Raw genomic sequence first — 16,210 nt, 5'->3', positions numbered from 1 at the left:
GAGCAATTTGCCGGTTTTAGACAACTGCGCATGCACCGAAATTGACGGAGATTACTAGGGATGCACCGAATCCTCTATTTTGGATTCGGCCAAATGCTAATTAGGGGTAGGAAGGGGGAAACATTTTTTACTTCCTTGTTTTGTGACAAAAAGTCACGCGATTCCCCTGCCCGCCCCTAATTTGTATATGCATATGGTCGAATCCTGCTGAAAAAGGCAGAATCCTGGATTCGGTGCATCCCTAGAGATTACCAATCTCCCAGTCATTTTACAGAGGACCCGCAAGATGGATGCCGTGAAGTCCGTTGCCAGAATCTGCGACAAGGGGTAAGTATAAAGTATGGGGCATTTCACGGGGGGGGGGGGCAGTTAGCCTGGAGGGAGGGGGTCTACGTGTGGTGGGGGGGTACAGGGTTTTTTTTCTACAGGGTTTCCTTCTCTTTTAAGAAACTTTGTATCTTTTTCTGGCTGCTCAGTACAGGAGATCAAAGAGAAAGACAGGACATTTCAGTAACAATGCGGGACTGCGTGTTGAGCTGTTAAAAATCGGGACTGTCCCGCGACAAACGGGACAGTTGGGAGGTATGTTATAAGGATGTGAGGGTAGAAGGGAGCACGTGCTCATGTCCCCGCCCCCTAATACAGATTTTATCCCACCAGCCTGCCGTGTACCACCGTGTCAATGTGTAAACAATCACAGAAATATGAGAAACTTGAAATTTCACCTGTAGCTTAGTAATAAAATATATTGTTTATGTTCCTGGAAGACAAGTGTTTAAAGGGATTCTGTCATGATGTTTATGATGTAGTTTTTAGTTCTAAATTACACTGTTTACACTGAAAATAATTCACTGTACAATATAAAATTCCATATTGGTGTGTAGGCGCCATCTCAGGTCATTTTGCCTGGTCATGTGCTTTCAGAAAGAGTCAGCACTTTACGATGGAACTGCTTTCTGGCAGGCTGTTATTTCTCCTACTCAATATAACTGAATGTATCGCAGTGGGACCTGGATTTTACTATTGAGTGTTGTCCTTAGATCTACCAGTGAGCTGTTATCTTGTGTTAGGCAGTTGCTATCTGTTTACCTTCCCATTGTTCTGTTGTTAGGCTGCTGGGGGGGGGTAAAGGGAGGGGGTGATATCAATCCAACTTGCAGTTACAAAGTGACTGAAGTTTATCAGAGCACAAGTCACATGCTTTAGGGCAGCTGGGAAACTGAAAATATGTCTAGCCCTATGTTAAATTCAATTTAAAAAAATAAATCTGTTTGTTCTTTTGAGAAATGGATTTCAGTGCAAAATTCTGCGGAGGTCTTGCTTTTTAAGCTATAGCTGCTGTATGTTTTACAAAAGACCTACGCAACTGCAAGTGTTTCGACATGCTTAAAAGGATGGTGGTTTATTGCAACAGATCACAGACCGTCGCCTGACGCGTTTCGGGGGCAACTTTCTTAATCATTGAGCTATGATTAAAGGAGTTGCTCCTGAAACATGTTAGTTGCCGACTTCTTTTTCTCTGAGCAAGTCTAATTACAGTGGGAACACTGGTGGCGGAGCACCTGGGATATAAATGGAGCTGCACTTAGGAGAACACATACACGGGATGAGTTTGGAGAAGCCCAATCCTTTTTTGACTTTGAGCATAATGATTGATACCCATGTGCCAATGACACTGTAGTCCTGTGTTAATATTTGCAGCTATGCTGAAACAAGATCAGAAGGTGAAACCCCAAGAGAATATAGCTAGAGAAAGAACCTCCTTCTTCACGTTTGGAAAGTCTGTAAACCACAAAACCACTGGTCAACTTACTTATTATCAGATAATTCTAAGCAGTAGGGCACATATGCAAGATCTTCTGATTTCCACTGTTCCATATTTAATACAACAAAAGGTGGTGGTCCATGGCAGAACATTCGAGGTGAAAACTCCCTTAAACAGCCACACCTTAAGGAGAGATTAATAGGATTATGTACCACCAAGAATGCTCAAATGTCAGATAAATACAAGTACCACAAAGTCTGTGATTTTTCCTCTCTTCTGGTTAACATTAAAACCCCCATTATATACAGTGCACTCCATAATGTGTGGGACAAAGGCATATTTTCTTTACCCCCTCTGCTCCTCAGTGTAAAATATTAAAAACAATTCATATATGATGTGCACATTCCAGACTGTAAAGTTTTTATAAATAGTCCCCCTCATTTCAGGGCAACATAATGTTTGGGACAAAGTAATGGTAAGTATATTAAAGGGCATGTAAAGGCAAAAAAAAATAAATCCATTTTTACTTTCTTTAATGAAAAAGAAACCTATCTCCAATCTACTTTAAATAAAAAATGTGTACTGTTTTTATAACAAACCTGACTATATGCAGTAAGATTCTCCTTTCATTTACTGCTGTGGATAGGAATTGTCACACGGTCCCTAACTGCTCTGCAGGGAAACAATCATACTTATGAACAGCAGGGGGAGCCCCCGTCTTACTTCCCAGCCATGCAGAACTTAAACAGCTTTGTTTGTTTCGCTGTAGAATAGTCAGCGACTGTGTAGAGATTTGTATTGGATTTTACTTTTGCCTTTACAACCCCTTTACTGTTTCCAATTCCAGCTGCAGGGACTAAGATCATGGAGCCAGATTTAAACAGATAAACTGGAATTCTATGTGGAGCATTATTTTGCTGCAGCCACTGGTTCTGCAGAGTTGAAGAAAGTTTGTATTAAACAATACAAAAACTATAAAATCCACATTAGATAACATGACAACACAGGACCCAGTGCAGTCTGCATATTCTGATTATTAATAAGTCTTGCTGTATTGGCTTCTGGCAGACATTATTTGACTTGTGCTGTTTTGATAATTTAAGACGATCCCTAAGCAGCCTAGACCACACGGAGCATGTGCACAGTCTTGGTCTTGCAAAGATGTTTCACAAAGTTACAAGATGGTGACCCCCTGCGGCCAACTTTAAAAGCATAACTCATTTGTTTATTTATGCTTCTGGTGCAGTAAGTTCATGTTTATGTTTAGTATACAAAATACAACATTCCTAGCCTTATTCTATTTTAGACTTTACTTCCCCTTTAAAGAAGTTATGTGTAGTACTTGCATATCCATTGTATGCAATGACTGCTTGAAATCTGGCATTCATAGAGGGCACTGTATGTGTGGGAGATAACATATTGAGAATCATATCTGTGGCACTCTCAGGTGAAAGCAACAGTGCTATCTTTATATGTACTAGGGGTGCTGTCATTCTGTTAATTATCTATGAATACTGCCTCACTGGTACTAGCTTCAATGTACAGATGTAAATATACAAAGAGGGAAATTTTTTTTGCACATAAACTAATCTTTTAATACTACTTAATTTTTCTATTCAAGAAAACATACATAGAATATGTTTATATGCTAGATACAGTATAATTTCAAGCTTCCATTTAATTTTTGCTGGTTTCCTCTTAGCTTTGTAGAAAGAAAACAACAAACAGTTTATTTTGTAATTTATTCTCAAGTAAACCAAACACCTAGGGGCATATTAAAGTGTGAGATTAGAGCTCACTACAGAAAAATTTACCCACTTTCTATTCATTCTTATTGGAGTTTTAGAAGTTGGAGTTCACCATTTGATAAATCCACTTCTAAAATGAACAGAAAGTGGATGAAACACTAATCTCACATTTTGATAAATCCGCGTGTTACCTGATCTTTATTTATCAGCTAATTAATTACCTACCCATACTCCTCGCATTGTGTCCTGGAGCAGAAAAGTTCATCCACTGCTATCTGAATGAGATCTCCATTTGGAATATCATGTGGTGGACTATTGGACTAAAGATAAATAATAAAATAAAAATAATTGCATCTACTCTTTGCAACCCCAATCACTAAGCAAAGCTGGACTGGATGCCCCCTTTTATATTTAGCAAGGTACACTTTTTTTTAAATGTTAAAGAATTAAAAAGTATTCTACATCCTTCATTCACCATATTATGCTGAACATACAGTAGTTATACTAATACACATATCCAGCACAGACGAATTCTAATCTGCTGAATTAAGCCCTTGAATGCTTTAGAAGGTAATCTTTACAAATAATGCCCATCAGCACTAAAGAGACCATAGTGCCTGCGAACATTTAGCGCTATCATATGTTGTTCCCTCATTACTATATATTATGTATTGGCAACTGATAGCAAGCCATTTGCTATGAATTAGCAGAAAAGAATATGAAGCAACTTGGGCTCTATTCATAGGCACAAATCTTCAATATTCAAGGGCTGTGGTAGCCTTGTAAAGACACTCAACACATAAGCTTTTGTTTTCCTTTAAAGGGGAACTATTACAAAAATGTAATTTAAGCTTCAGAATGCTGAAATAAGAGACTTTCTAAATACAATCAATTAAAAATTCATACGTTTATCTTCGCTATTCATCTCTCAGCATCTGTTTCTCTTCATTCTCTCTTCACGCAGGAGTTGGGTGTCAGATAATAATTGACAGTTAGATCCAATATATCTTATAGGGGGGCTCCTTTTGCCTAGAAGATGTATTAGAGCTACTGTACTAAGACCGAGTTGATACCAAAAAGAAAAGGGTGTTTTATATCAGATGCTCTAGGTAAGAGCATACTTTATAGAAGCTACAAAACATATATAAGCATTGTAGAATTAGATCGTGTTGTTAAATGTTCAGAAGTGTTGGGTAACTTTAAGACTTACTGACTATATAGCATACGTATGCTGAATGCAGAGTACTGCATAACATATTGTTACTGTGCTTCACCTCAACTGTATCAAAGAGTTAAATAAATCTGCATCATTCTCTAGCTAGACCTATATTAAAACAAAAGGGTTAAAATGTGTGGTTGCTTGTCTGTGCAACAGAATTAAAGGAGCAGCATACCCCTCTTTCAACATGTGTTCAATGAATAGGGCTTGTGTGAAAAACACTTTTTTCTTATTGCTTTAATCCAGAAATACCTGTTTTTTTTATTTCTTGCACCAAACACGAAACTCAAAACTGTGTCAGTTTTTAACTACCTGGTTCAGCCTGAGTTTTACCACTGTGGAAGCCCTCTGTATAATGAGCTGCTTTTTTATCTCAAATCCTTAGTGAAGGGAGAGGTTTGATTATACAGAGTAGAGTCCTGCGCGGGTCCATTTTTGGGAAACCACAACCTGCATTCCGCAACCCAGACCTGCATTCTTACCCGCTTGGACCCACTACCCGACCCGCAAGTACCTTATCCGTAACCCGGACCATACAGAAGAAGGAAGTGCTGTCATTGTGAACCGGAAGTGACATCATCAGAAGTAGGCGTGATCAAAAAAAGGAATAAAACAGGAAGTGTTATCATTGCAAACCGGAAGTGACATCTTCGGAAGCAGACGTGATCAGAAAAAAAAGAGTAAAAATCACTATTGAGAAGACCCGCAAAACCGCGTCTATACCCGCACCAGGAACTTCTACTCGCAACCCGCAGGTACCTGACCCGCTGCAGGACTCTTAATATAGAGCTCATTATTACTATTGGTTTAAAGTTAGCTTAGTGTTTATCAGCCTTTGATGGGGAATCTCAACCATGAGACCCTGTTTTGATTCCTTGTGCCAACTCCATGTGATCTTTTACAAATCACATAATCTCCTGGTGTCTGTCATACTGTGTGCGGTTATAAGTGCCGCCTCGATTTCTGTAAAGTACTTTGAATCCCATGGAAGAAAACCCCTATTCAACAAATGTCCTATTTATGGACAAAGGTATACACAGTTGTATATAGCAGTCTGACATCACTAACCTGATCAATCACTGTTTTCGGTAGAAATTATATTTCTACATGGAAAATAATTTACTAGTAGGTGTAGTGGAGTCATAGAAAACCAAGACCCAACAGTCATGACATGCATGCTGCTGATTCTGTGTAATTGAGACTTGTTTAAAATAATATCAGTGTTCATAATACTGTAATAGCTTGTTCCAAATAATAGCAGTGTGGAGATCAATCAGTGAGGTCATTCATTCTGTCAATTATGGTCCCAAAGTATGGCAGCTAATATTGTGCATGCTGGTTATAGTGCATTTCTCTCTGAAAATGGGTTGTTTCAGACATTGTGCAGAAGAACACAATGCACTTTGATTAGTTGATTGGAGAGGGAAAAACATATAAAGAAGTGCTGAAAATGCTCACCTAAAATGATCTCAAATGCTTTAAAATGGCAACCAAAACCTGAAAGACATGGAAGAAAACTACACTTCAAAACACAGTCAATATGACAAAGACTCAGCCAATGATCAGCTCCAGGAAGACCAAAGAAGAGCTAAAGCGTTACAATTAGAAGACATCTATGTGAAGCCAAGCTATCAGCAAGAAGCCCCCGCAAAGTCTCATTGTTGAAAAAAAGATGCGCTGAAGAGGTCACAATTTTCCAAAGAACACATTGGAGCTCATTTATCAACACTGGTACAAATTTGCTGGGCAGTTACCTTTAGCAACCAATCACTGATTAGCTTTTTTTTAAAGCCAGCTGCAAGTAAAACAATGAAAGCAGCAATCTGATAGGTTGCCATGGGTTACTGCCCAGTGTTGATAAATGACCCTTGTTGACTGGCCTAAAGAGAAATGACGCAACATTTTGTGGACTGATGAAAGCAAGATTGTTCTTTTTGGGTCTAGGGGCCACAGACAGATTGTCAGACAAACCCAAAAAACGGAATTCAAGCCACAGTACACTGTAAAGACAGTGAAGCATGGTGGTCAGAAGTGTAACTAGAGGGGGACGGGCCCTGGCGCAGGACGCGCAGCCGGGCCCCCGACCCCCTCCGTACACCCGGAAACTGGCCGGGAATATGCGCCGCACAGCGCCGTGCGGACTGCCGGGGGCCCTGCCCATCCCCTGCTCCCCCAGTAGTTCCGCCACTGATGGTGGTACAAGCATCATGATAAAAAAAAAAAAAGTTTTGACAGGATTTCTCCTGTCTTTTGGACAAGTTCTCTAACACACAAGCAACCACATTTGTGGAAGGCTAAACACTTTTTAACTAAGTGCAGAGCCTTACATTGACTTTCTGTAAAGAATGAATTACTGTTATTGGTTTACAAGTTCATTTCTTTCAATGACCACCATGCTCTAATTTTTCTTAATATTTTTTTGAACGTTACCTCTTGCGTCAGACTTCGCCACCTTAGACCAGGCGAAGTGCAATAGAGAAGATCGGAGTTCCTCAAAAAAAAGTTGAAAAGTCCCAAAAAACCCAAGCGTCTTTTTCTTTTTACAGGGTGATAGGCTAAAAAAAAATTGTAAATTTTTTTTGGGGTTCCCTCCTCCCCCCCTACATATAAACCTAAACTATACAGTGGGCACCTGTATAGAGCAATATAACACCTCTATTTTATTTTATTAAGGTTCCCTGGCCTTGTGTAGTGTAATGTAGTTACTGCAACATATACATCCATTGTACTTTAACTCCACGTCGTATGCTTATTAGGCATCGCTACTGCTTATCGTATTATCGCTTCGCAAGCGTTCGGAACCCTGGACGCAACTTCGGATTTTCGTGAATTAGCGTTGCCTGGCGAATCTACGCCTGGCTAAGTGTTGCAATGTCAGCGAAGCCGTCACTGGCGCAATTTCGGAGATTAGTAAATTTGCTCTATAGTTTTATGGTATTTATTGTATATGGGTAAACAAACTTAAGTGAGTTATTTTTTCTTCTATCACTAAATCTGAAAAAGACCATCTTTTAAGAATGTCCAGCAACGGATGCGATCATGCAATGCACAATTGCCAATCTACCATGACCCTTGCTCAATAATTTTCATTAGTGAATTAGAATTACTGAATTAGAAAACAATAGGGTGGCCAGTTAAAGACAAATATAGCACTGCAAGTCATAAAACAAGATGTCAAAAGCAAACAAAAAATTAATTCACCTATAAATATTTTTATGAAAACAAAAAGTGCAAATTGAGAGTATAGTGATGTTTTATACAGCACACAGGATGATTATTGGGTACGCTGCCCGATGCATTAATCTCCACCAAAATATGCCACAGCGAAATTATGTCCATTGGACTCTCATGTAAAAAAACATCACTGACAATTTTGTCCTTGATTCTTGCATGCTTGACTATTGGAACAAAAGTGTATTCGGGGGCATGTCAACATGGTTGGTGTATTCATGTGCTTCCCACTGACAACAAACCTCAGTAGGGACATTTTTAATTGAGCGGATGCCTCGAGTTTATGCAATTAAAATGAGATTTGATGAAACTCCCAAGAATCACCCCATGTGTCATAATCCAAACAAGACAAGCTATTTTTTGTATATTTGGTTTCAAACCTACTTGATAAGTATTGTATGCATCTGGCTCTCCTGCACACGTGTGGAGCAGTCTGTATTTGAGCAGTAACTCTCTTGTATAGTGGACATAAGATTTTCCAGATTATGAGTAAAGTTCTCATGTTCATTCCCAAATAAGTCTATCTCTAAAGTTGCTTTGCGAATCCCAGACTTGTACTGGTTTCTATCCATCTTGTCCCATATCCAAAGCAGCTTGACTGATGTGAAACTATAAGTATCCATTAGATGGAGAAAGCAATTTACAAAATCCCGGCCTAGCTAATGGGAGAGCTCTCTGGGAAAGGTGTCGTTTTCACGTAATATGACATATAACAACATTAAAAAGCCATCAATTGTGCATGTATTTTTCAGAGTTATCTCAACATACAGTGGTGTACAAGAGACTGCTTTACGCCCAGCTTTAATAGTGAAGATGCCACCCCAGGGCAGCACAGGCCTCCAAAACGAGCGATCGTAATTGCTATTGTTCTTAACTGAAGCTTTGATCTCGTCAAACAATGTCTTCATCCTGAACAGGAGAACATAAAACTTTTAAATGCAACAATGACATACTGTGTACCATCAAACTAATAAGTCGCCCATGTGTATTAAAATGGTTTTGCTTCAAAGTAAGAAGACTATGACATAGTAAATGTTTTCATTTCTGGCTGTCGCAGCAATTTATTCTGTGCAAATCTCCACTGTATTAAAGGGGTGCTTCACCTTTAAAGGAGAAGGAAAGTTAAAACTGAGTAAGCCTTATCAGAAAGGTCTATATAAATACACCAGTAAACCCTCAAAATAATGCTGCTCTGAGTCTTCTGTCAAAAGAAACACACCATTTCTTTCTTTCTATTGTGTACACATGGGCTTCTGTATCAGACTTCCTGTTTTCAGCATAAACCTCCTTGCCCCGGGCTTGAGCATGCTCAGTTTGCTCCTCTCTCCCCCTCCCTCCCTTCTCTGCTGTAATCTGAGCCCAGAGCTATGAGTGAGCAGGGAGAGACAGGCAGGAAGTGATGTCACAGCAATTGAATATGGCAGCTGCTATTCCTAAACAAACAGACAGTGGGGCAAATTCACTAAGCAACGAAAATGTGCTAGCGACGCCTTCGCCGCACTTCGCCAGGGCGCAGCTAATTCACTAAAATCTGAAGTTGCGCTCAGGGAGGCGAACGGTAGCGAAGTTGCGCTAGCGTTAATTCATCAAGCAAAGCGAAGTTATGCTAGTGATGCCTAATTTGCATACGGCGCCAAGTTAAAGTTGAATGGAGGTATATGTAGCAGCAAATACATTACACTACACAAGGCTGGGAAGGCTTCATTAAATGAAATAGAGTTGATATTTTGCCCTATACATGTGCCCACTGTATAGTTTAGTTGTGATATTTTAGGAAATGTAGGGGGGAAGGAGGGTGCCCCCAAGAAAATCTTTTTCAGTCTATCGCCCTTAAAAAAGGAAAAGAAGCCAGCGTTTTTTGGGACTTAGAAAAAATGTAAACTTTTTTTTGAAGCAATCCCTATCTATTCTATTGCACTTCGCCTGGTCTGAGGTGGCGAAGGCAAGTCTGGCGCAAGAGGTCACGTTCAGTACAATGCGCAAGTTAGTGAATTATCGTAGTTACGTCGCCATAGCGCATCTTCGTCTGGCGTAAGGGTCCGAAGTAGCGCAAGTAGGTCCACTTCTCTAGCGAATTTACGCCAGCGCCCGTTAGTAAATTGCCCCAGTGTCTAGAGCTGTTTACTCAGGTATGGTAAAGTGTACTAAAAAATAAAAATGGCGTTCTAGATTGGACTGTTGTGGCTAATCAATTGACAATGAACTGCCTTGGTAGCTTTCCTTCTCCTTTAAGGTAACTTTTAGTATGTTATAGAATGGCCAATTCTAAACAACTTTCCAATTGATTTTCATTATTTATTTTTTTGTATTTTTATAATTATTTGCCTTTTTCTTCTGACTCTTTGCAGTTTATGGGCATCACTGACCCCATCTAAAAAACAAATGTTCTGTAAGGCTACACATTAATTGTTATTGCTATTTTTGATTACTCATATCTCTATTCTGGCCCTTTCCTATTCATATTCCAGTCCTATTATTCAATCAATGCATGTTTGCTAGCGTAATTTGGACCCTAGCCACCAGATTGCTTAAAATGCAAATTGAAGAGCTGCTAAATAATTTAAAATCCTTAAATAGTAAAAAAATGAAAACCAAATGCAAATTATCTGCAACATACTAAAATTTATCTCAAAGGTGAACAACCTCTAAGTTTAAACTTTAGGTAAGTTAAGTAGATAATATATTTACCTGCATTTTGACTGAAAGCACATAACAAGCTGAATGCAGAAACTTTGATGTAAGGATGTGTGTCTCACCTCGCTCTACTTCAATCATTGTTATTGTTAAGCCTAAGAAAAGAAATAATGAATACAATTATTTAATACGCCATCTGTTACCATAACTCCACCCATAATAGCTACACAAGGTACAGAATTCAGTGAGTGCTGCAAATACTGCACACTTCACTTTCATCTACCTTGAAGAATCTTGGCACTATAGACTTCACAGATCTATGGAAATAGGTGTTAGGTCTACCCACTGCAGCTTGCTTCCTATTTAAAGGGGAACTATGGCAAAAAAAATTTAAAATAAGCTTCCTCATACTGAAGTAAGAAACTTTCTAAATACAATCAATTAAAAAATCTGCATTGTTTCTGAAATAATCAAGTTTATCTTCTCTATTCCTCTCTCAGCATCTGTTTCTCTTCATTCTCTCTTCATGCAGCAGTTGGGTGTCAGATGAATGATCCAATATATCTTATAGGGGGCTCCCTTTCCTAGAAGATGTATTAGAGCTCACTCAAATAACGGGTTCCAGTACAACCAAAATCGAACAAAATAACGGCCTTTTGCACAAATTCTGCATGTAGAGAGACATGATTTCTGGTGATTTTAATAGAGTGAGCTCTAATATATCTTCTAGGCAAAAGGAGGCCACCATATAAGATATATTCGGTCTAACCATCAATGATTTTCTGACACCAAACTCCTGAATGAAGACAGAATGAGGAGAAACAGATGCTGAGAGAGAAATGGTGAAGATAAACTTGATTATTTCAGAAACGGTATGGACAAATTGATTGTATTTAGAAAGTTTCCTATTTCAGTATGATGAAGCTGATATTAAATTTTCATTTTTGCAATAGTTCTCCTTTAATTTAATTATAAGTGCAGCAAGCATTTAAGCATGAGCAACGGCTGCTTTAAAATGTGTCACAAGTAGCTCTAAAAAAACCCATAGTGTATACCAAAGTCCCTAAAGTTTTTATCAGACCTGCCTGTGTCAGGAGAATGCAGGTATGTGAGATATAGTGTCTGTATTTACCTACTGTCAAGGCATGTCCATCAACCCCAAAGCAATAAAAATACAGCTTTTAAATAAAAATAAGAGTAGTATTTAGTATATGTATTGTGTATTGAAAGTTGAATTAGGAGAGTGTTAGTTTTCGGCTTCCACAAAGAGATTTATAATAAGGGAAAAACAAAAGATATTTTTTTCAGTTTTCGATTAGGGTTTAGCGAGTGGGAGATATACTGATGAATTGTACGCAGTATTTAAAGGGATACTGTCATGGGATTTTCTTTATTCCAAAACGCATCAGTTATCGCTAGGTTTAGTTTGCCTTTTAAATGTGAACAAAAGATAACTGGAGGTAAGAGAAATAGAATCAGGGATAGTACAGGAATGAAGGAAAAGGTCAGGAGACAAGATCAAGAATGGTAATTTCACAGCTCTCCATTCACTTCTATAGACGAGTCCACTTTAAGTTGTAACTGGGTGGGTAAGATTTAAGTTTAACTAAATGATAGGTTAACTGAAAACAGAATTCAGTGCTCTTACAGTCTTGGTTTTATTTGTAGATATCTATTGGAAGGAGCCACATTGTTTAAAGGGATACTGTCATGGGAAAAAAATTTTTTTTCAAAATGCATCAGTTAATAGTGCTACTCCAGCAGAATTCTGCACTGAAATCCATTTCTCAAAAGAGCAAACAGATTTTTTTATATTCAATTTTGAAATCTGACATGGGGCTAGACATTTTGTCAATTTCCCAGCTGCCCCATGTCATGTGACTTGTGCCTGCACTTCAGGAGAGAAATGCTTTCTGGCAGGCTGCTGTTTTTCCTTCTCAATGTAACTGAATGTGTCCCAGTGGGACATGGGTTTTTACTATTGAGTGTTGTTCTTAGATCTACCAGGCAGCTGTTATCTTGTGTTAGGGAGCTGTTATCTGGTTACCTTCCCATTGTTCTTTTGTTTGGCTGCTGGGGGGGTAAAGGGAGGGGGTGATATCACTCCAACTTGCAGTACAGCAGTAAAGAGTGATTGAAGTTTATCAGAGCACAAGTCACATGACATGGGGCAGCTGGGAAATTGACAAAATGTCTAGCCCCATGTCAGATTTCAAAATTGAATATAAAAAAATCTGTTTGCTCTTTTGAGAAATGGATTTCAGTGCAGAATTCTGCTGGAGTAGCACTATTAACTGATGCATTTTGAAAAAAAAATTTTTTCCCATGACAGTATCCCTTTAATAAGGAGGAGCATCATTATTCTGCAGCCTTCCAGATTGATGGGTATTAGATGCATTACGACGGCCTTAGAAATATCAACTTAATTTTGTTGAGTAAACCTCCAGAGCTCCTTCTCTTGTCATCTTTAGTTTATGTAAGAGCTGGAGAGAAATAAACTGAAGCAATATCACATACACTGTGACTGGTATACTAAGGCTACTATGTAGGTATTCACTTGGCAGGACTACATTAGGACTGTTTGGACTACATTAGTTCAATCATGTGTTAAAAAACATTTCTTGATGAGAAAAAAGAATTTGGCTTGAGAAACTAACTATGCAGAATTTTATATGTCTTTGTACTTATTTTTCTACAGAACCTATTAAAATGTCAATCAAATTGTATTGAATGTCAGTGCATTTGTATTTTATGAACTTTTAGCGGATGTGCCATGTGTGTGTAATAATATGCTGATTTTATAGCTGAAGGCTGTGGATTGGCTTTTCTTCTCTGGCATAGATCAATGACCCATTATCTAAAGGCTAAGATTAAATTAAAGGAAAACTATCAATGTAGGTCTCTATAAAAAGATATTGTATAAAAGTGTGTAAACCCCTGCTTCATTTAAATAAACCTTTTTCATAATAATATACTTTTTTAGTAGTATGTGCCATTGGGTAATTAAATAGAAAATTGGCATTTTAAAAAATAAGGGCCGCCCCCTGGGATTGTAGGATTCACTGTACTCACAAATATACCAACAAACCATATATGTAAGGTCACATGAGCCAATTAACAGACAGAGTCTTTTGCTTCCTCACTTCTTCCTGTTACAGTTAGAGCTGCAGTATTTCTGGTCAGGTGATCTCTGAGGCAGCACACAGACCATCACAAAATGGTTGTTCAAGGCAAGAGATGTAAAAGGGCAATATTTACTTAAATATGTATTCCAGTTTGGTAAGATACTTTAATATGCCACTAACAAATCTGTTGCTTAAATATTAATTTTGAGGGTAAAGTTTTCCTTTAATACCAATGTATCAAGGAGAAGAAGTGGGGAGGTGATCTAAAGCAGAGCAATGTGTCCACTGCTTTTTTTAGTTTTTTATATAAAGTATAAAAGATAAAAAAGCATGCATTATGTAAATTTACAATGCAAGAACTTGAGACTAGAAAACTATTTCATCTCTATGATCACCATTACTGATAAAAAAAAGTGACTGGTGACACTTAGATAAAATCCGCTGAGTTTTTTACTTGGGCTCAGGTTAAAAGGACACTACTGTCACGATAATGAATGTTTTTTTCAGTGTTGAATGTATGCAGTAAATGAATTCTAGAAACCATAAGCCTCATTTACAACTATAAGGGGCAGATTTACATAGGGTCGAATATCGAGGGTTAATTAACCCTCGATATGCGACTGCCGAGTGTAAATCCTTCGACTTTGAATATTGAAGTCGAAGGATTTACCGCAAATAGTTTGATCGAACAAAAAATCATTCGATCGAACGATTAAATCCTTCGAATCGTTCGATTCAAAGGATTTTAATCCATCGATCGAACGATTTTTCTTCAACCTAAAAATTGTTAGAAAGCCTATGGGGACCTTCCCCATAGGCTAACATTGCACCTCGGTAGGTTTTATGTGGCGAAGTAGGGGGTCGAAGTTTTTTTTAAAGAGACAGTACTTCGACTATCGAATAGTCAAATGATTTTTAGTTTGAATCGTTCAATTTGAAGTCGAAGGTCGAAGTAGCCAATTCGATGGTCGAAGTAGCCAAAAAAAACATTCGAAATTTGAAGTATTTTTTATTCTATTCCTTCACTCGAACTAAGTAAATGTTCCCCTAAGTGTAGCTTTACAAATTGAGTGTTTCTGCGCCTATTGAAACAGAGGAACTCTGGAGTTGCCACCACCTCAGGACCAGGCAGCAGCTCCAGGGTTCCTCAACATCTTGCTTCAAAGGGCACAGCTCAATGGTGTAAAAAGAATAGGGAGCACATCACTTACATTTTCAGAACAATTGCTTCTTCCCTTCGGCAGTAGACGTATAGAAGAGACCGAGCCAACTGCTCACGCATGAAATTGACGGTCCTTTGGTGAACGCATCCGAAGATGGCGCCTGTGAGCTCCGCTGCATGGGAAGGTCTGTGCAACTTTCTGCAACAATTTTTTAAGTGGACCATGCAGGGAGGTGTGTAAATGGGGGCTATTAGATGGGGACCCTCTTTAGTTGGGGGGTTTAGTTCTCCTTTAAAGCATGCTTAACTATTGCTTTTATAAACACAAGCTGTGACTTGCTTTATTGCAAGGATTCTAGATATACACTAGAGTCAGTGTCCCACAAGACAATGCAGGATCAATGTGAATGTCTCATTATTATTATTTAAATGATGTCAAGGGCGGGTAAAACATGACCCGAACCCGGCCGACTTCTGGGTTCCTTTTATAGACTATCGCCGACCCATCCGCAGATGACGTCACAAAAGGGGCGGAGCAAGCATGTGCGCAGCTATAAAAGCAGAAGTCGGCAGTGTAAGGTGGTGGGCGGGGAGAGCAGGAAGAAGAGCTCAACAGGGACCCGCCCGCCACCCGCAAATTGGGTTGTGCGGTCAGCCTGAATCCACCCAATCCCCGGGTATCGGGCTGGCCCGCACATCACTAAAAGGGTAGCTATAAGAGGAGGTCGCCAAACAAATGGATCTTTTACCCAATTTGGCCGAAGTCCAAACAATCGAATCATATTAAGGGCCTAGTGAGACCCATTGGGAGAGTTGCACCAATGTATATTTGTCCTCACTCAAAAGGATTTTCTAACCCACCTTTCTATCTTATATAAATTGAGTGGGCTCTGTACGCCTTATGCAACACATATAGAAAAGCCCACATGTAAGAGCAACTTAACACTGGGTGAATGGTGGGGTGCATACAAGGATATTTACACTCTTTCCTCGATATCAGTACCAGTTTTCCAATTGTATTGCTACTGCATGCTATAGGCCAGGGCTGTCCAACTGGATGTGGCCCTCCATAGGATTTGTATGGGCCTGATTGAAAGATCTATAGACATCAATTACACATCATCACCTTTATATTAACTTTTAGGGGCATATTTATCAAGGGTCGAATTAAAAATTCAAATTTTCATGGTCAAAACTGTCGAATGGGAGTTATTCAAATTTGATTCGAGTTTTTTTTAAAAATTTGAATTGAGTTTTCTAGTTTTATAATACTCTGGCCCTTTAAGAACCGAATTTGACTATTTGTCACCTAAAACCTGACGAATG

The 16,210-nt window shown here is 38.8% G+C and overlaps 1 pseudogene; it reads right to left on the bottom strand.

Moving 5' to 3' along the window:
- Positions 1 to 1,739: 1,739 nt before the first annotated feature.
- Positions 1,740 to 8,871, bottom strand: LOC108700629 (annotated as a pseudogene).
- Positions 8,872 to 16,210: the final 7,339 nt, after the last annotated feature.

This window comes from Xenopus laevis, chromosome 8S (assembly GCF_017654675.1).
Source record: "Xenopus laevis strain J_2021 chromosome 8S, Xenopus_laevis_v10.1, whole genome shotgun sequence".
NCBI classification, from domain to species: domain Eukaryota; kingdom Metazoa; phylum Chordata; class Amphibia; order Anura; family Pipidae; genus Xenopus; species Xenopus laevis.
The sequence above is the reverse complement of the archived record's forward strand: the minus strand, read 5'-3'. Positions and strand labels throughout refer to the sequence as shown.